This window comes from Zalophus californianus, chromosome 8 (genome assembly GCF_009762305.2).
Source record: "Zalophus californianus isolate mZalCal1 chromosome 8, mZalCal1.pri.v2, whole genome shotgun sequence".
NCBI lineage: Eukaryota > Metazoa > Chordata > Mammalia > Carnivora > Otariidae > Zalophus > Zalophus californianus.
This window is the reverse complement of record NC_045602.1, coordinates 55151792-55177123: the sequence shown is the minus strand read 5'-3', so window position 1 is coordinate 55177123 and position 25332 is coordinate 55151792.

Genomic DNA, 25332 nt, shown 5'->3' with positions numbered 1-25332 from the left:
CATCCTCCCAAATAGAAATAGGCACAGTCCTATAAAATCTTGCTTTGAAAACCATAGCACCATGTTTTCTTTTTTTAATTTTATTATGTTATGTTAATCACCATACATTACATTATTAGTTTTTGATGTTGTGTTCCATGATTCATTGTTTCCATATAACACCCAGTGCTCCATGCAGTACGTACCCTCCTTAATACCCATCACCGGGCTAACCCATCCCCCCACCCCCCTCCCCTCTAGAACCCTCTGTTTGTTTCTCAGAGTCCATCGTCTCTCATGGTTCGTCTCCCCCTCCGATTTACTCACCATGTTTTCTATGCCATAATGAATTAGCATGTGGAAGCTGCAGACTACAAATGAGAGTAGAAATAAAACAAGCATGGTATGTTTCAATCTCCTGTCTTTATAAAATTCCTACAAGTTTCCATTTAAATTCTGGTCTTAACCTCCATGACAAAGACTTATAAAATATTTAAGGCCTTCTTTGTTATCATAGCAACAAGACAAGCAGTACCTAATTTACCTTCTTCGGACTTCTAATTACAACACTTACGAAAATCCATAGAAAGACCAAACTGGCAACTATGCTGACTGAAGGAAAAAAAAAAATCTTAGACTTCAGAGGAATTTCCACTATCTCCATAAACAATAAAGATATATTAAGGAATGCAATCCTGAATTGCCCAAACTCTAGTTGTGGTTCAGAACATTAAGGAGGGGTACCTGGAAGGTAGAAAATGCTTTGACTCACATCACTAACCACACCCAACTCAAAGGTGTCTGGTTGCATTTACCAGAAACCCACCTCTCATCCCCAAAGGAATTATCTTCTAATCCAGTAGCACCTCTCTCCTCCTTCACCATGTCCAAAGCTTCTCTTTTTCCATTTGCGTTCAGATACCATTCCTCTCAGGATGCAACAGTACAGGAATCAATAGGACAAGGCAATGTGAGGCAGACTTGTTGTTCCCATTATAATGGCCAATGCGACTATTGTTCTGATTGTTTTAATATCTAAATTAGTCTGCCAGAATGTAAAATCATTGCTTTGTTACTAGCATATTATTATTTTGCAAGTAAGATGCTTAGTAGACATAACTCAACCATTCCAATTAAGGGAGACTTTCACCTTCTACTTTTTCATTTTTTTTAAAGTGTTTCTCCCTGTTTCTTTTTTTTTTAAGATTTTATTTATTTATTTGAGAGAGAGAGAGAATGAGAGACGGAGAGCACGAGAGGGAAGAGGGTCAGAGGGAGAAGCAGACTCCCCACCGAGCAGGGAGCCCGATGCGGGACTCGATCCCGGGACTCCAGGATCATGACCTGAGCCGAAGGCAGTCGCTTAACCGACTGAGCCACCCAGGCGCCCCTACTTTTTCATTTTTGATATGACATGAATTTCTTCCGAGGACATATTCATTTTAGAAGTAATAATAATAATTTTAAGGGATATAACTGAGTTAGCCTCTGAGGATATGTCGATAGCCCCTAAATCATTGTTATACAATAGCTTAAAGTATCCAATTAAATGTATGTATAATATTGAATACTAAAAGAACTGATGGAAAGAAATATTGAGAGTATCCCATGTAATCTGGAGCTGAGAATAAGACCACATAATATAACATAAATATCACTTTTCTTATACCCATTTTATAATAAATACCAAACCAAAATTAAAACTGTATGTAACAAATTGATAACACTCCTGACTAAAGACAAAAAGAAGATATTTTCCATTTGAGGGACATTTCCTTATTTATATCATCAATAGGGATAAATTAAGAAATGCATTCCTGAATTGTTCAAACTCTGCTTTGGGAATCATAATCAAGAATTCTATCAAAAGCAGAGGGTTTGTTTAAATTTTTCAATGGTAAAATATGCATCATCATTAAGCTGACAAATGCATGCATTATCTAAAATTAAGTGAGTGCGACCATGTTATTTTAAGAGAGAAATGAGAGGATTTGATATGCATACCATGTAGGATACAAGTGAGTTCTCACAGAATGAGTGTACATTTTGCTCAGAATGATTCTGAAAAAAGCCTGTGATAGAGAAGACATATAATTCTAGATTCTATGCATCTTTCCTCTGGATGTTACCTAACACCCACCTCATCTTCACCACCTGCACCAACCCCACCCCATCCCAAACCTCCCTCATCTTCAGACTTAACCTCTCTCTATCTCATGACTTCCCTCGGAGTTGGAGCACTCTGGTCTAGCATAGGGGTATCCATTCCAAACATCACTTAGAAATTTTTCTTAAAAACTGAAAATATAGTGGTTTCTTTGTTTATGCAATATTAAAAATGACCCTGCAATCAAAATACCTACGTTACTTATGTCGGGACAGGTCCAGTACATTTCTCTCATTTTGCTTCTTCCCATTAATATGGCAGTAAAGGGATTTTTGCTTTTATAGACATAAATCCCCAAATAGGGACAGAACTGGAGGATACAACTTCAACATTTTGGAAAAGGGAAAGCAGATAGAGGAACAATAAGTAACTTAGAGGACTAGAAAAAGATGAATCCTAATCTGGCAAATGAGGAAAGCTTAAATATATGCATAGAATCCTCCAAAGGCTCAGGTATTGGAAGTACTTAGAAATGGGTTGCTAACATAAAAAAAGTTGGTGAAGAGCAGTTTAAGAAGCAGCTGGAGACCACATCCCCTCTTCTACTCTGCGAAGCCGAGCAAATTCTCCTAAATCACCAGACAGAAGACCAGCTGTTCCTCAGTTTGTTGCTGGAGTTGTGGGGGGGTGGGAGGGATGGGGTGGCTGGGTGATAGACATTGGGGAGGGTATGTGCTATGGTGAGCGCTGTGAATTGTGTAAGACTGTTGAATCACAGACCTGTACCTCTGAAACAAATAATATATGTTAAAAAAAAAAAAAAAGATAGCAGGAAGGGAAAAACGAAGGGGGGGGGTGGAAATCGGAGGGGGAGATGAACCATGAGAGACTATGGACTCTGAGAAACAAACTGAGGGTTCTAGAGGGGAGGGGGGTGGGGGATGGGTTAGCCTGGTGATGGATATTAAAGAGGGCACGTACTGAATGGAGCACTGGGTGTTATACGGAAACAATGAACCATGGAACACTACATCAAAAACTAATGATGTAATGTATGGTGATTAATATAACATAGTAGAATAAAAAAATAAAAATAGAAAGAAAGAAAGAAAGAGAGAGAGAGAGAGAAAGAAAGAAAGAAAGAAAGAAAGAAAGAAAGAAAGAAAGAAAGAAAGAAAGAAAGAAAGAAAGAAAGAAAGAAAGAAGAAAGAAGAAAGAAAGAAAGAAAGAAAGAAAGAAAGAAAGAAAGAAAGAAGAAAGAAAGAAAGAAAGAAAGAAAGAAAGAAAGAAAGAAAGAAAGACCAGTATTTCATTCTCTGGCAATTCAGCTTTGTCTGACACTCTTAAACATAAGTGAGCTACCAAGATTCCCAGACAGCCAAGCACACTTCATAATAGGAATAACTGAGATCAAGCAAACAGAAAAAAAAAAAAAGCACTTGGAGGAAGCAAAAATTCAGCAGGGAAAAGAAAGCTTGAGAAAAACTCAATAATCATAGAGAAGAGCAGTTGCTAATAAAACACTGTAAAGAAGATTCAAGGAACAAAAAAGATCATGAAATTTTAAATATGAGAGCATATTTAAGAAAAAAAAAACTTGATAGACTTGTTAGAAAAAAAATATAGGAAAAATTTAGGAAATTTTCCAGAGAGAAGAGGGAAAATGAAAGAAATAGAAAATAGAAGAGGAAAAAAACAAGAACTCTTGGTGTTTGATTTAAATTCTATGTGATTTTCATTTAATAAGTAAATGTACATGTTATTAAAAACTGTCGGGGCGCCTGGGTGGCTCAGATGGTTTAGCATCTGCCTTGGGCTCAGGTCATGTCGGGAACTGGCTTCTCCCTCTCCCTTTGCCTCTCCCCCTGCTTGTGCTCTCTCTGTCTCTCTCAAATTAAAAAATAAAATCTTTAAAAAAAAAAAAGGAAATTGTACTGAAAGGCTTATAATAAAAAAAATGATCAGTTCCTTTACCTGCTTTTTCCTACCCCTTACTTGATGACTTCAGAGGCAATCACCTGACTCTTTTAGTATTTTTTGTTGGCACTTGCCTATCTTTACACGTTTAAATAATATGTGCGTTTTGCTATGTTTAGACACATAAATTTTGTATATAATCTTCTTACTTCCTGTTATGGTAGTTGAATATTTTACTCTCTTATACTCCCATACGCTCTGCTTTCCCTGCTCTGTGATTCCAATGTAGTTGTATTCACCTTTGTAGATTAAATCCAATATCCAGTTATGTCTGTGCAAATATTACTCAGCTGAGCATTGTACTATGATTACATTTCCTTTCTTATATTTTTGTCAAAGTTAATTATTACCATTTTTAAAATTTGAGGTACAATTTATACACCATAAATTTTAAATTTAAATTTTATACACCCATCATTACAATTCAATGTACAATTCCATGAATTTTAGTAAATTTACAGTTGTGCAGCTATCACTTTGGAACATTTCCATCACCCCAAAAACTCTTTTGTGTCTGTTTGCAGTCAGCGCCTGCTCCTACTCCCAGCCCCAGGCAACCACTCATCTGTTTTCTGTCTCTGTAAATTTGCCTTTTTCTGGAAACTTCATTTAAATGGAATCATGCAATATGTAATGCTTTCTGCCTGGCTTCTTTGACTTAGCATAATACCTTGAGATTCATGATGTTGTAGCATGTATTTTTAGTTTGTTCTTTTTATTGATCAATAGTATTCTATTTTATGGATATAGAATACTCTCTTAATCTCATCACTTGATGGATATTTGGATTGTTTCCACTTTTTTTGTTTCTACCATAAATAATGCTGTTGTGAACATAAGTGTGCAAGTCTTTGTGTAGACTTATATTTTCATTTCCCTTGGATAAATACCTAGGCATAAGACTGCTGAGATGTATAGTAAGTTACCTTTAACATTTTAAGAAACTGCTAACCTGTTTTCCAAGGTAGCTGTCTCATTTTACATTCACACAAGCAAAGTCTGAGAGCTCCCGTTACTCCATATCAACACCTACACTTGAAATTGTCAGTCTTTCCCTTAAAGCCATTTCAGGAGATAGAGCAGTATCTCATTTTAATTTGCATTTCCCTGATAACTAATTATATTGAGCATCTTTTCATGGGTTTATTAGCCTGTGATCTTTTTTTGATGAAATGTCTATGTACATCTGTTGCCCTCTGCATTAGATTTTTATTGCTGCTACATCAAATCGCCACAAATATGGCTGCTTAAAATAATATGCATTTATTATCTGTTTCTGTCGGTGAGAAGTCCATTTGAGCTCAGCTGGGTCTTCTTCTTAAGATCTCACAAGACTGAAATTACAATATCAGCAGGGTATGTTCTTTACTGGATGCTCTGGGAAAGAATCCTCTTTCAAGCCCACTCAGGCTATTGGCCAAACTCAGCTCCTTGTGGTTATAATCTCTATTTGGTGCTGTCATCCAAGGGCTAATCTTTGCATCTGAATGCTACCTGAATTCCTTCTCTTCTTTTTAAGTGGATTGTTTGTCTCCTTATTGAGTTTTAAAAGTGCTTTATATATTCTAGATATAAGTTCTTCAGCAGATCTATCAGAGAATTGCAAGTTTTTTTGTAAAAGGGCAGGTAACAAATTCATTGATCCACATGTTTATCCTTACCCAAATACTCCACTGTCTTGATTACCACAGATTTATAGGAAGTTTTATAATTGGGAATTCCATGTCCTCCAAATTTGTTCTTTTTCAAAGTTTCATTGGCTAGTATATGTTCTTGTGTTTCCATATAATTATAGGAGTAGCTTATCAATTTCTACCAAAAAAAGTCTCCTGGGATTTTGATAGAGATTATATTAAATCTATAAAGAATTGTCATTTTAACAATATTGAGTCTTTCAATCTAGAACATAAAATGTCTCTCCATTTATTTCAATCTTAATTTTTTTAAGTAAGCTCTACATCTAACACGGGGCTTTAACTCACAACCCTGCAATCAAGAGTTGCATGCTCTACCAACTGAACTGGCCAGTCACCCCTTAATCTTAGTTTCTTTCAGCAGTGTTTCATAGTTTTCTGTGAGAAAGACTTGTACTACTTTGGTTATGTTTATTGTCTTTATTGTCAGTATTTTATTCTTTTTGATGCTAATAGGAATGAAATTTCATTTTCCAATTGATCACTGCTATAATATACAAAATAATTTATTTTTACATACTTATCTTGTATTTTGTAACCTTGAACTCATTTATTAGTTCCAGTATGTTTTTTATATTCATTGGGAGTTTCTGTATTCGGGGTCATGTTGTCTTAAAAAGCAGTTTACTTCTTTTTTAATCCATATGCTCTTAATTTCTTTGTCTTTTCTTATTTTACTGGCTAGAGTCTCCCGTACAATGTTGAATACCACAGATGAAAGTGAACATCTTTGCCTTATTCCTGATCTTATGGACAAAACACTAAGTCTTTCACAGTTAAGTATAATGTTAGCTATAGATTTTTGCAGATGCCTTTTATCACATTGGAAAAGTTCCCTACTATGCCCAATTTGTTGAAAGTTTTTATCATTCATGAATGCTAGGTTTTTTCAAATGTTGTTTCTGTGTTTCTTGAGATAATCATGTGGTTTTATCTGTTTTTATTAATATGGTATATTACGCTGATTTGTTTTCAGATGTTAGAACAGTCTTCCATTTCTGTGATAAATCCCACTTGGCCATTGTGTATCTTTTTTATATGTTACTAGATTTTATTTCATTTTTTGAGGTTTTTGCATCTATAGTCAAAGAAATACTAATATGTAGTTTTCTCTTCTTGAGATTACATTAAAGATACCTTTAGGAGGCTTTAATATAAGGATAATACTAGCCTCATAGCATTGAGAAGTATCCCTTTTCCTCTATTTCCTGACAGAATTTGAGATGGGTTGGTATTATTTCTCACTTAAAGATCTGTTTATTTATTTTAGAGACAGAGCAAGCATGAGCGGGGGCGGGGGGCAGAAGGAAAGGAAAGAATCTCAAGCAGACACTCTGCTGAGCACAGAGCCCAACGTAGGGCTTGATCTGACAACCCTGAGATTGTGCATGACCTGAGCCGAAATCAAGAGTCAGATGCTTAACCCACTGAGCCACCCAGGTGCCCCTATTTCTTACCTAAATGTTTGCAGAATGGTAAAGATATTTGAGCCTGGGCTTTTCTTGGTGGATTTTTTTTTTTTTTTTTGAAGATTTGTTTATTTTAGAGAGAGATTGTGAGTGAGGTTAGTGGCAAAAAGAGAGGGAGAGAAGAAGACTCCCCGCTGAGCCCGGAGCCCAAGGCAGGGCTCACTCTCACTACCCAGAGATCATGACCAGAGCCGAAATCAAGAATGGGATGCTTAATGGATGGAGCCACCCAGGCACCCCTGTGGATTTTTAATTACTAATTCAATTTCTTTATTCATTGGTCTATTCTGATTTTCTATTTCTTCCTAAGTCAGTTTCAGTAGTTTGTGTTCAGTAGTTTGTGTAGGAAATTATCCATTTCATATGAGTTTTCTAATTTTTTGACATAATATTATTATTTCCTTATAACTCTTTTAATTTCTCAGAGTTGGCAGTGATGTCCTTTCTTTCATTCTTTAATTCCCTAATTTGTGTCTTCTCTCTTTTTTCTTGGTCAAACTAGATCAGAAGTCAACATAGTATGCAGTCAAATGTTCTACCCCTGAGCTATACCCCCATAGGTCAACATAGTATGGACAGCTTGGTGGCCAGCCCATGATTGGCCAGATGTTATACTGAAATACCTGGAGTCAGTAAGGTTTACATCCTGCTCATATATCTGTTTGTTGATTGGGAGCACATCCAAATTTCAGGCCTTTTGACCCTGTTTACTCAGTCACGTTCTTTCAGGTCTTTTCTGCATATATATGCATGGCCTCCTAGTCAGCTAGTGAAGTGCAAGGACCTTTGCTAGCTAGCTCTTCTATGGCTTTTTAATTATTTTGGAATCTACAGGTCTGCAACTCACTCTAAACAGGATTATAACCTCAGGCTTGATTCACAGGGCTGATGCTTTCATTATTCTTTTCCTATTAAGACTGCTATGATTGCTGGCAATACTGCTGAATGTGGGATTTTTTTTTTTGCCCTCTGCTCTGAATCATGTGAGCCCCTTCAACAGCAAAGCTGCTGGTTTTCACAGCAGCTTTTAAAGACTACTTGTTCAACTATAGCTACATACTATATCCCAGCTTTATGGAAAAAGTCTTAGTTCAATTTTTGCAGTTTTGTTTTCATAATATTAAATGTCACACTTTAGCTGGGCAGGAGTTAAGAGGTTTATTGTGCAAGATTTTTTTTTTCCTGCTGTCATTTGTAATATGTTTGTAAGAATCCTTGGGATTAAAGTTTTGGTTACCAATTATTGTTTAACCTGAAAGCCTGTTTTTCCTTGCAAAGCTAAAATCTGTGAGTTTGGTATCAAGTCCCAGTATAACATTTCTATTGCAAACCATACTTACATTTTCTTGTAAAGTGCTTTTGAATTAATAAAATACTAGCATAATTGTGTAATAGTGTCAAAAAAAAAAAAAAAGCTGCTGGTTTATGGTTAGCCCCACCATGTGAGCTAAAGGACTGAATGGGAACAGCCAAGAATAGCAATGATTTACACTGCTCTTATCTGAAGTTCAGCAAATCTTTTAGTAATAAATTCTTCTTAATTTATTATTTGCCTTTGATTTCTAGAGCCCTGAATTTTTTTTTTCAAAAATTTATCAAGTTTTATGTTTATTTTGAGGCAAGAGGACTTGCCATACTTTTCACTTTGCCATAATTAGAAATCCCCCTCCCAGGCTACCTGGCATCCCAGATATCTGTCTGTTTTCATTTATTTAGTTTTTCCTTATATTTATTGTTAATTGCCCATACACATGCCAATAGTCAAAATAATTTTTCACCAGAAAGAAATCTCCCCTTCAATGTTTTACTTTTAGAGCCTTCCCTCCTGAGAACTTCCATTCTGCTTTTATGTAGAGTATAAATTAATTGCACCACTAATATCTTAGGATATCACTTCCTAATTATCCTAGGAATTCCTTTCATCTATCTCCTGATTTAGATTATGTCTCCTGAATCTCAAGACTTTCTCTTTTTTGTTTATTCCCTTTTTTTTGGTGGAACATAGTCTCCAGTAGAGCTTTTATTAATTTTGTGCTAAAGGTACTGCTCTTCACATGAGATGGTGATGGCAACCTTCAATATGCCTTCTTCTGTAGTCACACTGCTCTGAATGATGCTTCACCTCAGGTTAGGCAGAATTTTTTGTTGTGGTTTTTTTGCTAAGTGGAAAATGCAATTTTAAGTAAATAGCCTAATTGCTAGGGAAAATAGAATGAGGAGAGAGAAGAAAAAGACTCAGAAATAGTCTTTCTTTAGTGATATTAAGTTGGAGAGGATAGGATTCTTCTGGATAGAATAAATTCTTTTGGAAAGGATAAATTGCTGATTCTGGCCCCAAGGCAATTTGAAGACCAAAGCAAAGGGTATTCAAGGAATCACATCACATTCTCATTACAGAAACATGAGGATTATAAGGCTGATGCAAAAATTTACAACCATCCATCCTAACAACACATCAGTACGGATCTTTGCCTAAAAAAGAAGTTCAAAATGCATAAAGACAAGAACTTTACCAAACTTGCATTAGTTCTGACACACAACACTTGTCAGAGGCATCCTCCAAATTTGCATATCTTCAATCCAATCCAAGGAAAAGAAGGCTTTCACTGCTACAGAGACCATGGTAAATCCGTAAGCCCTGGAAATGATGGGATTCGTTGTGTCTTGGAGAAGAGGGGACAAGGGAGGCAGTGCCTTTGGCAAATGATTTCATTCACTCCAGAACTGCTGGCCTTCTGATGTTTTGAAGCAAGATATGGATGAATTGATAGTCATTTTTTTTATATTCAGGATGCAATTTGATCCTGACATTCTTCTGCAGGCGGCTCCTGGTTCTTATGGGGTATATGAACGCTGATGTCACCCAAGAAAAATTCCGAGTTTATGAACACCTTTTGGAAAGTCTAAAGTCTACCAATACCTTTGAAATGCTTTAAAAAAAAAAAAGAGGCAGAAGAAGGAAAAGAAAAAGCTTATTTGCTGAACTAAACTTCAATTGGACAAAACATCTGGATACCCAAGGTGCAGATGGAGTGCCTGCAATGATTAACCACACATTTATTTTTGCTTCTATGATGAAGATGGAAGCTATTCACACAGTACTGACGCACATTATGTTCTCCATCCATGTCTAAGTCAACTTTTAGCCTCCATGTCTAAGTCAACTTTTTTCCTTTATGTTCAATTTTATAATGCTATGTACCTCTTCATTATTATACTTCCCACAATTGTAATTTTACATTTTTAATTATCTTTTGATATGTCAACTTGGTTATAATCCCCAGTTATTTGATCAAATACTAATCAGGGTGTTGCTGTGAAGGTATTTTGTATGTGTAATTAAAATCCATAATCAGTTGACTTTAAGCAAGGTAGAATTTTCTAGATAATCTAGGTAGACCTGATTCATTCAGTTGAAAGGCCTTAAAATCAAAGCGGAGGTGTCCCTAAAGAAGAAGAAATTTCTGTGTGTGAACAGTAGCTTCAGCCCTTGACTAAGAGATCCTAACTCACTCTTTCTGATAACCTGCCCCACAATTTCAGACTTGCCTGGTCAGCACACACAATTGAGTAAGTCAAATCCTTGCAATAAATTTCTTAATATATAACCTTCTACTGGTTCTACATCTCTAGTTGAACCCTAACTTTTATAACAGTGTTGTGTGATTCTTTGGCAAATAAATGTCTTACTCTCTAGAGTATAAAATTCATAAAGGCAGAGACTATACCATTTTTATTTATGTATGTATTTATTTGCTAACTATGATAACCTATGGTGTAGAATAGTGCCTACCTTACAAAACCTACAAAAAAAATGCTTGCTGAATGAATAATTACAGATTGATAAATTCCTGTATTTTTAACCAAAAATAGTGCCTAAATAGATTTGAAAGCAGGATTATATCTTCCAAATCTCTGAAAGAGATACAAATGAAAAAATACAGTGTAGGCAGTAAAAGGCAGTTAATAAGAAAAGAAACAAGAAGTATAAACTTAGAAAAATAAAAAAAAATTCCAAAAGTACATCTAAAACATTGATTATATGACTTAATGAATATTGGTTTAAAATTCCTTATTAAGAAAGGAAAATATTCAGATTCAGTTTTATGAAAATCCAACTGTTGCTTACAATAAAAATATGTAAAACAAAATTAAACAAAAAGCTTAAAGAGAGTGATATGGTCAACAATATTTCTAACAAATGTTAAAAAAAAAAAAGCAGAGGCAGTGATATTTATATAGACAAGAAAACACCCAAGAAAAAGAATGAGATAAAAAAGGGTGAATTTATAAGATTAAAAGGAAACATAAGAATTATGTGTCAGGTTATAAAAATATAAAAAGTTTATATTGATGAAAATAGAAGAAATGGACAGAAATATGTTTATAGTGGGATTCTTCATAAACCACTATTAGTCTATGAAGCATCAACTAAAAGAGATTTAATTGATGGCAAATTAATTAAGAAAAATGAATTGTATGACATGTTTTTATTTATGACAAACATAATATTTTACTTTAAAATGTCTTTGAAAATATAATTTGATTATTTTCTAGGAACAATCAACACCCCAGTAAATTTCACAAAATGAAAATTATACTGGCCATTCTCTCTGATCATAATGAAACAAAACAAAATGTAACAAAAAATACAAAACCACTAAAATTTAATAGTAAAAAAAAGACATATATTTATATTTCTCTGGAGTTAAAATAATCTCTCCTAAATAACTGTTGGCTAAACATAAAATCAAATGCAAAATGAAATGACATGTATTAAAACGTAAGGGATTTAACCTAAAGCTATATTTAAAAATGAATTAATAAAGTCAAAAGCTTGTGTTAATTTTTAAAAATAACAAAATGAGTAGAGAAAATACACTAATCATTTACGATATTGGGAAAGAAGCAACCGTAATACTGTTCTAAGGAAAGGAGGGGTAGAAAGTAATGATGGTGATGTTTATAGGACAGTGAATTACAAAATAGAAAGAGAAAGCTGAGAGATAAAGCCAAGGTCTAGTTCTCTGAGAAAACATAATGCAATTACCATTCTTTAATAAATCTAATAAAAAGAGATTGTGACAAATACAGAGATAATTTTCATCTGTGTGTACTGTGTTCAATTGTACGCTAATAAATTTGACAATCTAAATGACAAAGAAGAAACTGAAAATCTAAATTAACTGTAAGAAAAATTTTAAGTTATCATGAAATAACTTTCCCAAAAGACTACAGAATCAGAAAATGAATATCTGAATTTATTTTATGGAGAAATTATTTTAATCTTTTGAGAAATTAATAATTCTCACACAACATAAGCTATCCTACAACGTAACAAAAGATTGAAGGCTTCTGAGTGTACCAAATAAATTAAGAATAGTCTAAAGAAGGGGCTTAGAATCTCCTAGATCGGTGACCTTAGCTCTCAAACCCCACTTTCCTCATCTGTAAAATGGGAATAATTAAGGTATGAGCCTCTTAAAGTGTCTATAAAATTTAAATGGGGTAATTCATGTAAACTTCAGCTTAGCAGATTCCCAGGGACACAGTGCACAACAAATTTGTTTTTAAAGCTAAAATACCCTTGATACAAAAACTTGTTAAATAAAGCTCTAAAGTCAACAACATACTGTTTTAGTTAATGAGAAATAATGTAAAAATCTTAATACAATGTATACAATCAAATTCAGTAGATATTAGAGAATAATCAGGCATAAATGCAATGACGATTTAGTATTAAGACATGTGCTGTTGCAATGAGTCCTGCTACATCAATATACCAATTAATAAAAACATATCGTCACATTTAAAAATCCTATGCCTATGCCTGATAGTGCCTTATAAGTGAGGAAAGAAAGTAAGATAGCTCCTCAATATGACAAGCCAACATCTTAACAACGAAACACTAGAAAGAAACATTGCCACTGAAATCACAAACAATACACAAATACCTTCCATATCCAGTTTTGCTCAGGGTAGCAATGCAGCTAGCTTAAAAAAAGATCTACGTGTCTAAACTGCTGTTACAGGTACAGTTTGCTATGTGACACAGTTCTAGCTAAAAAGCTATAAGCAGAAATCTCTAGGTCTGGCTTAGGGGAGGGGGCAAAGAGGGGGATGGATGTACAGGTAAAGCCTGTTCCTATTCTTATTGGAGGGAACATGGAGTTGCAGGAGCAATCACAGGACCATAAAGCCTAAAGCCCCAACCCAAGGATTAAAGAACAGAAAAATTCAAGGAGCCTAGGTTTCCAAGGCATCACACAACAAAGGTACCAGGCCTGGGTGGCCTAGCTTTAAACAGACCATCAATCCCTGATCCGCTGATAGTCATCAATCCCTTAGTTGTTTAAACCAGTTATTTTGAGTGTGGCCCCTAGAGCAACAGCAGCAATATCACCTGTGAGCTTAGTAGAAATCCAAATTCTTGGACACTACCCCAGATCTACCGTCTCAAAACTCTGGAGAAAACGCCCAGCAATCTGGGTTTTAACAAGCCTTCAGGGGATTCTGATGATTGTTTTAAATAAAGTCTGAGAACCCCAGTTTAAGCCATTGTCTTTCAAGTCTCTCTGAAAGCCAAATGCCTTAACTAAAGCATTTTAACTAAAAATATATTTTAACTAAAAATATATTCTGGAGCACCTGGGTGGCTCAGTCAGTTAAGCATCTGCTTTCGGCTCAGGTCATGATCCCAGGGTCCTGGGATCGAGTCCCGCATTGGGCTCACCGAGGAGCTTGCTTCTCCCTCTCCCTCTGCCTGCCACTCCCCCTGCTTGTGCTCACTCTCTCTCTTTCTCTCTCTCTCTCTCTGTCAAATAGATAAACAAATTCTTAAAAAAAATAAAAATAAAAATATATTCTGCTGATGAGCATTCTAAGAAAATTCACTCGGCTTTCAGAAAAAAAATTGTCAGATATTTCCTTTATACACAAAATTGAATTTCAGATGGATTCAAGATTTAATACACATATTAAGTAGATACCATGTGAGGACTGAAGGGTCTAATTGCTAAGAATGAACCTCCAAGAAATCTTACATAAAATTATAGAATAGAATAAATAAGATTTGCAATGTTTCTAATAACCATCCTACTGTACTAAAAAAAATATGTTCCCTGAAACGGCTATCATTTCTCCCCAATTTCCTTGAGTTGGAAGCTCACCCAAAGCAAACTTCACTTTCAACCTCACCAACACTCCTAACCTCATAGGCCCCTAAACTGTCTGAGACACCACAGTGCTTCTAGGTGTATATTCAGAACAGTGGATAGTCTGGTGGCCCCCACATAAAATAGGCATCTTTTAAATGAGTGCCTTTAAATGAGTGAACTCAGGAATTAACCCCACCATTCATCTCATTCTCTCTCTGGCTGCCTTGTTTCCCATGCGGACTTCTTTTGTGTTCTTTTTCAAGCGTGTGACTCTAGTTTAAGTCACCATTCACTCTACCATCTAGTTTCACTCTTCCAGCTTCACTTCTCTGACTTTAACCCTTACTGATTTGGCCTTTCCATGGACTAGCAGCGCAACAGTGGCCAAGCCCTGAAGTTCCCAGACTTAAATACTGACCTTAGGGGCAGTTCTGAACTCAGGGGCTGTTCTGACATCAGGTAAGAGTAGCTCTGTAGGTCCTAACAAGTGGTGTTCTGGTAAATGTTTAACAACCAGCTCCCTCTGCAAAAAAAAATATTTAATATTGATATAATTAGGTACATACACACACATTTATTAAATTTTTACTGGTATAGAGGATATTTTACATCACACAATTTACAAATAATAAAATATACGATACTCTTTTCTGTGAATTCTATGTAGCTAATTGAATCTCCTGGAATCATTGTGTAGTTTTTGTTAAATTCTTATATTCATAGCCAAACTATGGCTGCAATAGATGAGCAAAAGTGTAGTTCTGATATGACTGTTGGTTGATACATTCCTTTATGTTAGTGAGAGAGTAAAACAATGAAGACATATGTAGGAACTTCACCAGTTTTTCAATGATCTGACGTCTTCGCTCAATCAGAGAATTGTTTTTAAATATTGGGAGAATATTTCCTCAATTTTGTGTTATTCACACTATACTGGTTGCAGCCAAGGCGTACCTAAAGGTTTAATCTACATTTTTTCCATCACTTTCTAAAGTCTAGACAATCAACACACGTTAAATCAAGCCTTGATCTGTAGTGTTCATCTGCTTGCATGATGTGAAAACACCCATTGTGGCTGATTTCAAGCTGCCAAAGTAGCATCACTCACTGTGGAGTTGAAAACAGATGTGTAATGACAGTAACAGACCACTATACAGTATTCTACCTTACAGACACAATTGACACAAATTAAGCTGAAAAGCATAGGTAATAGTTAAATGTAGTAAAATAATTAGTAATTGGTGAATTTTTGAGTATATATTAACCTTGTTTTTAAATATAATTTAGTTAATGTTTACATAAATTAATTTTTAATAATGGCTGTCAAAATTCCTGAAATGTTTTTTTCATGAGCAAATTGCTAACCCCAGCTCTCCTGTGTTACCAGAAAAGAGAACTGTGGAATATATGCATCCATAAGTAGACTGAACATCTTCCACCTTGCTAATGTGTTCTTCTGAGAAGAAGTCACATATTACAGAGCATCAGGGAAATGTCCTAAAAATTTGGGTCATTGTGGCTGCATAAGCCCTAACCTATTCAAGCAGTAGGCCCTGGGCCTCATGGTTCAGTCTAAATATTTGCAAGACATGAGGGGAGCCCATGGCAAGAACTTGTTGACTGATTATGGGACATCGGACTGGAGTTGTCTTAGAAGCCCAAAGAATGTATGCAGCAAGCAGTCAAAAAGGCTCTTTTATACCTTGCTGTTGTTGTATTATTATTCATATACATAGGACCAGATTCTGGTCAAGTAGGGATAATAAAGTATACTCTTCATATACTGAGTGATTGTTCGGTGCCAAACATTGTGCTAAATACTATACACACATCATCTCTTTAATCCTTAAAACAACCTTGAGTGATAAGGATTATTATTCCCACTTATAACCAGAAAACTGAAAGAGCAATTATGCCCAAGGTCACGCAGACAGCAAGTGATAAACTAGGATGGGAATCAGCTGTGTACCTCCAAAACCAATGCTTTGCTATAGCATGTCCTCAAGTCTGGAGATCCAGGGCCTTTGAGAACCCATCAGTAAAATCTTGGATGGTATCCATTCACTCTTCAACATTCCTCATTAATCCATTAGCCAAATGTCCCTGCTGTATATCTGTTTTCACCTGAAATTGTTAGTAGCATCCTTTTTCACTATCAGAAGTGTCTAGTTTGGGTGTTAACTTATATGGTCCCTCTTCATGTAGAAGAATGTGTTCTGCATATAAGCAGGAATTAAGGCAATCTGTGTTTCTGCCATGAAGGGAGTTGGCCAAAAATAGCAGCAGTACAAAACCAGCATCTACTCTGTTTTTCTCCACCTTACGAGATCGAGTCTGTACAGACACATCTCCAGGGAATCTATACATTCATGTGTATGTGCAAAAGGGAAATATGGAATTTTCCAAACATAACTCCACTAATTAAAACATAGGGTCATGCCTTTTGACCTCTGAAGTTACTTTCACTGGTTTCCACTACCTAAACATCGTCATCTTGAATGAATGATTCCCTAGACCTGACTTCTTGTGAAGACCTCATCCTGACCATCTTGGACACATTTCAGAGGAGGTTTCTCTATGTCAAACTGGAGAAGTACAAGCTACCACTCCCAGGAAACCCAGTGGATGCCTGCAAAAGGGGCAACCCCTCAAAATGATTAAAATTATCTAATGTTTTGGGGATGTGAGGTCAACTACATCTAGTTCAGTGGTGTTCTTTGATTATTAAACATAACTCCAGACAGGAAAAAAGACATGGAAATAAAATTTGGAAAGCCTTCAGTGGAAACATAAAAATAATATTTTGGGGAACCAAACAAAAATAATGGTATTTTAATTGAGTATTTATAGGTTAACTATTAATTATTCTCTTAAAGCATATGGAAATTAAAAGCCTTATTCTTGTGAACATATCAAACTTAAAAAGATATAAATACAAATAATCTGCTCTTACATCTTGAATATTATATGATTTCTTTCTCTGTAGATGAACAATGTCTTAAGAAAAATTATTTCTTATGTTAATAGCAAATGGTTTCACAACTTTAAATATGTTCTGTGTAGCCTTTCATTAAATTCAGATTTCCAAACACAGTCCAGTTCTTTTGATACCAATGAAAGAAACAATCTATAGGATATATAACAGTAATGTTTTTTGGTCTTTCCTATCAGGAAAACTACATTTTTTTTCTGGTCTCAAAATGAGCTTATTACTAGTTTTCTTACAATGCTCAAAAAAAAAAAAAATCGACAAAACAGCAGCCTAAACAGAAAACCCATTTCTCTCCCTAACATTGCCTGGAGCAATAACACAGTTCTCAGCATACTTGCTTGCGTGCATGTGTGCATCTATGCATGTGTGTGTGTGTGTGTGTGTGTGTGTGTGTGTATGTGTGTAATATATATGTTATACTGCTGCTTTTCCTAGAATATTTTTTTCATTCATCTCTTGCTAACACTGTTTCAGTTCAAGTATTAATGCAATCAAAAATCAAGGAATTAATTATGACATATAAATACCTTAAACACCACACACCACAGATGGCTCATAATATTAGGTTACAATTTAACAAGCAATTAGAGACTAAAGAATAATACTATGGTCAAGTCATAAAGAATATATTGCCATAAAAAATTTTAAACTGACTATTGTGGCATATTACTTTCATTCTTTTTGCTATTGATGTACTCATATTGGGCTGGAATAAATATCAACATTTCTTTACCAATAGGATCTTAATGAAAAATTAAGGATTATTATATTCTTTTGCCAAGTGAAAATTCATGGTTTATTTTTGTCTTGGCACCCATAAGAAAAGAAATGTTTGTATGTATGTATGTATGAGTTCATTTGGAATCTTCCATTCTTATTAATAGCTTCTTTTTAAAGTATGTAAATATGTGCTTTTATTGATATAATATAATTTTTCATAACTTTTTCTAAACCTTACCTCAAAACGTTTTAGAACAGAAGGCAGAACCTATAACAGCACTGTACCAAAAGCCCAACATACAACTCTGGCCTAGCCATCTAGGGCAGGGGTAGGCAAACTACTGCCCACAAATCAAATGTAGACTAGGGCCTGTTTTCATATGGCTTTCTACCTAATATGTCTTAATTTTTAAAGAGTAAACAAGTCCAAAAAGAATATGCAACTGAGACAGAATCTGGCCTGCAAAGCCTAAAATATTTACCATGTGGCTTTCTAGAGAATTGTGCCAACCCCTCGTCTAAGAGCTCACAATATTGTCAGGGAAATCATGTTTGCATATGCCCAACAATTCATGAGAAACATAGGATTATATAATAAAGTGCTAATTTAAAGAATGGACAAAAGGTAAGGTGGGAGTTCAGAGAAAAGAGGCATTAATCACTACGGTCAAAATTATTAGGGAAAGTCCATGCAGATGATCAGCTCTCAAACTTTCCTGTGGTCATGAATGATTTGGGGATCTTGTAACCATGCAGATTCTGATTCAGCAGTCTGGGATAGGCTCAAGATTCTGCATTTCTAATAAGCTCCCAGGTGAAACCCAGGTTGCTCTTCCACACACTACATTTTGAATAGCAATGACTAAAAGGACAGGGAGCATTTGGAAATGTGAAGAGCAGCATGTAAAGGGGACTGCCTGTTGATGCACTTAGAAGTCATAGTAACAGGCTTAAGAAAATAGTTCAACAGCAGCATAAACGTACCTGTGCTTTCCATGTTTCATGTCAATGAGATGACAACACCCAGGGCCCAATTTTCCCCAACCCCGCTACCCAGATTATTGACACTAGACCAAAGCCAAAAGAGTCTTTTACATTCATATGAAATACACCAATCATTTTTTCCAGGAGTCCGAAAGAAGGAAAAGCCCTGTTGAAAGGAAAATTTTCTTATGCTGCAAACTAGATTGATATGAGCAGTTACCTTGCAATATAAATTTTGCAATTTAACTAGCTTCTTTTCTATCCTTTTACATTCAAATTGATCTAAAATGTTATTTAAAGGATTAAAGTTTTAAATGCTGTAAAATCACTCTTAAACAATCAAAAGCCATTTTTAGCTCTGGCCAGAGTATCCTGTACAAATGAACCGTTCACCAAAAGAACCATTTGCTTTCAGGACACTTTAAGCATCCCCAAGCATGCATTTGTCTGAACTAACCTAAACACTATTTAGAGTTGTAAAAATTTTAAGAAGATTTTATTATTTTATTTACTGTAAAATGGATAAATCTGTAATAGTCTCAAGTATGGTTTAGGGGTGTTTTAAGTTAAAATTATGGTGACAGAGTGAATGATCTGGATCCTGCTGCTTGAAAAAGAGTCAAGGGCAATCTTTAAAATCAGGCCATCTTCCTGCTATTCATAAAAGCAAAAACTCATAGAGGACAACCAGATTCCATTACAGCCAGGGAAAAGAAAGTTTTAACCCTGAATAAGACATTTTGGGGCAGCTCAGTCTTTTCCCCCAAGGTTTCCCTTAAAGCAGTAGAGGAAAATGTCTTTTCAAATTACCTCTTTGATACCCACAACCATTATTCCTGGGTAGAGATAGGCCCAATGGGGGCTGCTTTTGAAATAATCAGTGGCATTGAATTCAATTAGTGATACTGTTAAGTGGTGCCTGCAGAAAGCACAGTGTGCAAAAAATATGTCCCACTCCAGAATTGAGTAACCCTGCTTTGCTTCCTTCCTCCTACCCACAACTACAGAGAGACCTCCCAAGGGTTGCTTAGTTAGAAAGGGTCCCTTCCTACTTGGAGCTACCTTTCCCAGCAACCGTCTGATTTCTCAACCCTAGGAAAGTGCCCCAGACTCTCTTGTCCTTTAACATTTACAGCTTGGTTTCATTTTTAAGCCTGTAACATATAGAGTAGCACCCTCTGGTCCAGTTCTCAGCTCAGTCGCTGAATTGAGAGGCTGAAAACTGATGAAAGCTTTAACAAATAGGCAAGATGAGGAAAAGTTGAAGGAACTAAAGTTACTTAAACTGGAGAAAGGAGAACGAGAGGTAAGAAAATCAGTGATGTGCTATAGCCAGCGGATCCTAGCTCTTGAGAGCGGATTGTTAAATATTTAGGAATTAGGCTAACAAATTGTTAAATATAACCATGAATCAAAAGTAAATTATACACTCTTATATATTGCAAACAAAAGGAATACAAAGGGTCCAAGGACACTTTAGGGGTGATGGATATATTCATGATTTTGATTGTCATGAAGGCTTAAGGAAGTATATATGATACTGCAGAATGATTGCTAAAACATTCCAAAGCTTGTTTATTTCCTTGTGAAATTTTATGTAAGATTTAAATAAGCTTAGTCTTAATAAGTAAAGCCTTCACTTTTCTCATAGTATCTGTTCTTATATAGACAGTGGTAGAGAAATTTAGAATCTCTGTTCTAGAGAATGGAAGCATGAATTCTGCTGGTCAGTGATACTTTATTGTGTGCCATTGAAAACTCACCTGGTCACTATAGCCTCATGATGGCACAGTTGGAAACCTCTCCAACCTACTCAGTAGCTCACTTGTAGGAGCTGAGAAAGCAAGTGGCATGATTGATCCAAGCTTGGAGGCCAGCAAGGAAAGTGTATTGGTGGGTTGAGAAGGTAAGGGAATTGTGGAAAGCAGTAAAATAGAGGTTGAAACATCATCCTGGAGTATGGGCTGGAAAGGCAAACAAACACAGTCTATATTTTTTAAACTTGTAGGTCTTTATAAAGAGTGAGCCAAGAAATGTAAAAAAATAAAAATAAAGTGATTTTATTTTTTATTTATTTTTTTAAAGATTTTATTTATTTATTTGGGAGAGAGAGAATGAGAGATAGAGAGCATGAGAGGGAAGAGGGTCAGAGGGAGAAGCAGACTCCCTGCTGAGCAGGGAGCCCGATGTGGGACTCGATCCTGGGACTCCAGGATCATGACCTAAGCCGAAGGCAGTCGCTTAACCAACTGAGCCACCCAGGCGCCCAAAGTGATTTTTAGATGACAGCCAGTGTCCACTATAATTTGTCTCAGATTCAGATAAATCACTAAAATATTTTAGCTCCCAACTCTACCTTTAAATGGGATTTTGTTACATTCTATTTTGAGCTTTTCAAAATCATATCTCTTTAAGTTATTATAAAAACTGCCTAAATCATTTATACTTAAGTGTGATTTTGCTAAAGTTTGCAGTAACCATCTTGTCCTTGAGAATGAGTTTGGTATCCTGCTTTGCAAACAGCATTTAAAGGAAAAGCATTTAGCAGCTGCCATTTCTCATGGCAATTTGCACCTTCTAATAAAAACTGAGAAACAATTAGACTATAACTGTTGATCCTAAGCTTTGTTTTAGTTCAGCTTTTGTGGATATAAGGAGTATAGACTAACTGGCATTAGCTAGCACAAGGAAAGGAAGTTTACTGCAAGTGCTTAGATTGAAAAAGAAAAGAACTGGAATTACAATAGAACCTGGCCTTGGGATGCTGGAGCTGACTGGCTGTTCAGTTTCCAGGTATCAAATCTACATACTCATTCCAACTGTCCTGTCAGGTAACACTGTTCTACTACCTACAGGCTTTCTCAAAGTTTGTGGCCCCGCATGGTTTTGCACAAGGCCCTCTAGCAAATTCTTACTTCAAATCTTCAAGAAATATGATTGTCTTGGGCACCTGGGTGGCTCAGTTGGTTAAGCGACTGCCTTCGGCTCAGGTCATGATCCTGGAGTCCCGGTATCGAGTCCCACATCAGGCTCCCTGCTCAGCAGGGAGTCTGCTTCTCCCTCTGACCCTCTTCCCTCTTGTGCTATCTCTCATTCTCTCTGTCTCAAATAAATAAATAAAATATTAAAAAAAAAGAAATATGATTGTCTCAATGTATCTTTTGTGATGGTCAGAGGTGGAAAGCCAGCCTATGGATTGGTTCCCAAAGTCAAGTGCCCACTCTAGTCCAATCAGTTTTACCTGACTGGGACTACCTGATGTGACTAAAGTCACCTAGGCAGAGGCTCTGGATGAAGCAGTTCCCACAGAAGAGGGATGGGCATAGTAGGTTATTTTAATTACAATTGCTAGTAGGTCAGGACTGAGCAAAAATGGGCCCAATACTTACCCACGCTCATTTTGGGGTATCTTAGGAACATAGCAATAAGACGATAAAATTTTTCTACTCATTTTGTTGTCTGTTCAGTTTCTGCCAATTGTATCTATTGATAATTGATATATTTGGATATACAATTGCCAATTGATATATTTGGAGCTGGGGCAGGGCTCTGTACACATAATGTGCTATTATGTAGCACATTATGATTTTCATTTTTTTTTTCTTGAAACAAAGACTTCTTATAATTAGCCATCCAGCCAGCAGGTAGTATCATTGTGATGGAAGCGACAAGGCAATCAATCCACATAAAATCTCCTTATCAATACACTCTCAATTAATTTTTGTTTAATAATCACTGTCAAGCTTATGGATAATTCCTGCAGGTAAACAAGTAAGAGTTTAACTTTGGTTTATCAAAAAATTTTTAGTTATATTAAACCTTACTTGTATGTACATTGTATCCAAATGCCTAGAAATGCTAAGTTTTGGCATTTTGAATCATATTGCATTCAAATGTCTAGGAGACTTATCTTTTGTTTTTTAAAAACATTTTATCAAGGAGTTAATTGTACTGTACTGATTTCAAGAGCTACATTTAGGAAATACAGTTAATTTGAACTACATTCAGAATTGTAACAGATTGTGTGAATTAAGTAACTTCCAAGCTAAAACTTATGATAGCTTCCTACCACATAATGATTACAATTACAACCATCCTGGGTATGCTAAGGTAACAACACATGGCTGTTCTTTGGGCTCCAGTTGTTCCTTTTTACAAGGGTTTCTTGGGCACTATAGAATTTGGACAGTTATGGGAAATTATTCATTGTTATTTTATTTGCAGTATTAATATGCTTTAAAGGATTACCACATGATTATTACTCCTATAGGCTTTATTAAATTCTTCAAACTTCAACTATTTTCTAAGTGTGAGGTGGATTCTTTTTAGGGTAGGTTAAGTCCTTTAGACAGCTATGATGCCATCTATTTAATAAAGTGTAGCAAACGTGAACTTTTTTTTTTTTTCCTGCTTCTGGGATTCTTGGTCAGTTGATAGGTAGGTGGGAGAGATTCCCAAGAGAAATAACTATTCCTGTTAATTTAAACAATTGGAGTTTCATGTAGTTGATGTGAATTTTAAGAGATGTCACATTCCAAGCAGTCATATCCAGGTATAAATATATAAAACTAAATAATGGTTTAAAATATGGAGATTAAAAACAATCATGGCAAGGGAAATATTAGTAGAAAGTCAAGGACTGAGGAAAAAGAAGGGAAATATTTGGTCACATTGGTTTATATAAGTGTTAGAACTGAACTTCACATTTAGTTGTAGGATTTCTTTCAGCCAGACAGGGTAAATTACAAAGAAATACATTTCAGTTTCTCAGTGGAAACAAATATTTCTGCTTTTCAAAAGTTTTAAAAATATTTTTATTGATAAATATAGTGTGTACGCAAAACAACATATTCAGCTCAATGAATTATCACAAAATCACAGCTAGAACAAGAAAAAGAACAAAGCCAAAACACCAGATTACTGCCACCCTATTCCCTTCTAATCATTGTCCCTTCTCCCCTCCCCAAGGTAACCATTATCCTGACTTTCATGGTAATCGATTCCTTGATTATTCTTTATAATTTTAACACTTAAACTTACAACCCTATACAACACCTTGCCCGTTTACATGTAAATGGAATTATATAGTATTCTTGGGACATAATTGACTGGGAGTCTGGCTTCTTTTGCTCAACTTTATGAGATTTTCCATATTGTTGCAAGGAGTTGTGATTTTTCTTTTATGTTGCTATGTAGCATTTTGTTAAGCAAATATAGCTCAATATATTTAAGCCCTGTACTCTTTTTTTTTTCTTTTAACAGACTTTATTTTTTTAGAGCATATATTTTCTCCTAGGAATATTACAATTTAAGGTTTTACAGTTAGGTCTATGACCATTTTGAGTTAATTTTTATACATAGTAAGATGTGTAGTTAAAGGTGTATGTGTGTGTATATATATATTTTGCATATGGATGCCCAATTGTTCCAACACCATTTGTTAAAAGACATCCTTTCTCCATTTAATTGCCTTTATACTATTGTCAAATATTAGTTGGCCATATATGTGTGGAACTACTTCTAGACTATTCTGTTCCACTGATCTATGTATCTCTTCTTTTGATAATACCACAGTGTTTTGATTACTATGACCGTACAGTAAGATTTAAATCAGGTACCATGAATCCTCCAACTTTGTTCTTTTCAAAAACTGTTTTAGCTATTCTAATTCCTTTCCCTTCCTACATAAGTTTTATATATCTTTTTTTTTTTAAGTTTTTAAGTAATCTCTACACCCAACATGGGACTCAGACTTGCAACCCTGACATCAAGAGTCCTGTGCTCCACTGACTGAGCCAGCCAGGCACTCCTCTACATAAATATTAGAATCAGCTTGTCAATGTCTGTAAAAAGTCTGCTGGAATTTGGGTTAGGACAGCATTGTATCCATAGATAATTTTAAGCCCTGTACTCTTGAAGGATGTTTGGTTTACTTCCAGGTTGGGGTGATTTTGAATTTTACTGCTAAAAACATTTTTATAAAATGTATCTTGATGCACAAGTGCATCATGCATTGCCATTGGTTATATTTCTCAGAGTGGGATTGCTAGACCAAAAACTGTTTTCCAAAATTGTTGTACCAAGTTACTCTCACCAGCAGTATGTGACAATTCCCATTGGTTGGGTCCTCAGGCTCTGAGTCCCTCACAGGCTGCAATCAAGGTAGTGGCTGAGGCTATGGTCTCATTTCTGGTTCCCTTGATACCTCTATTGTCAGTCTTAATTTTAGCCATTCTGATGGGTGTTGAGGAGT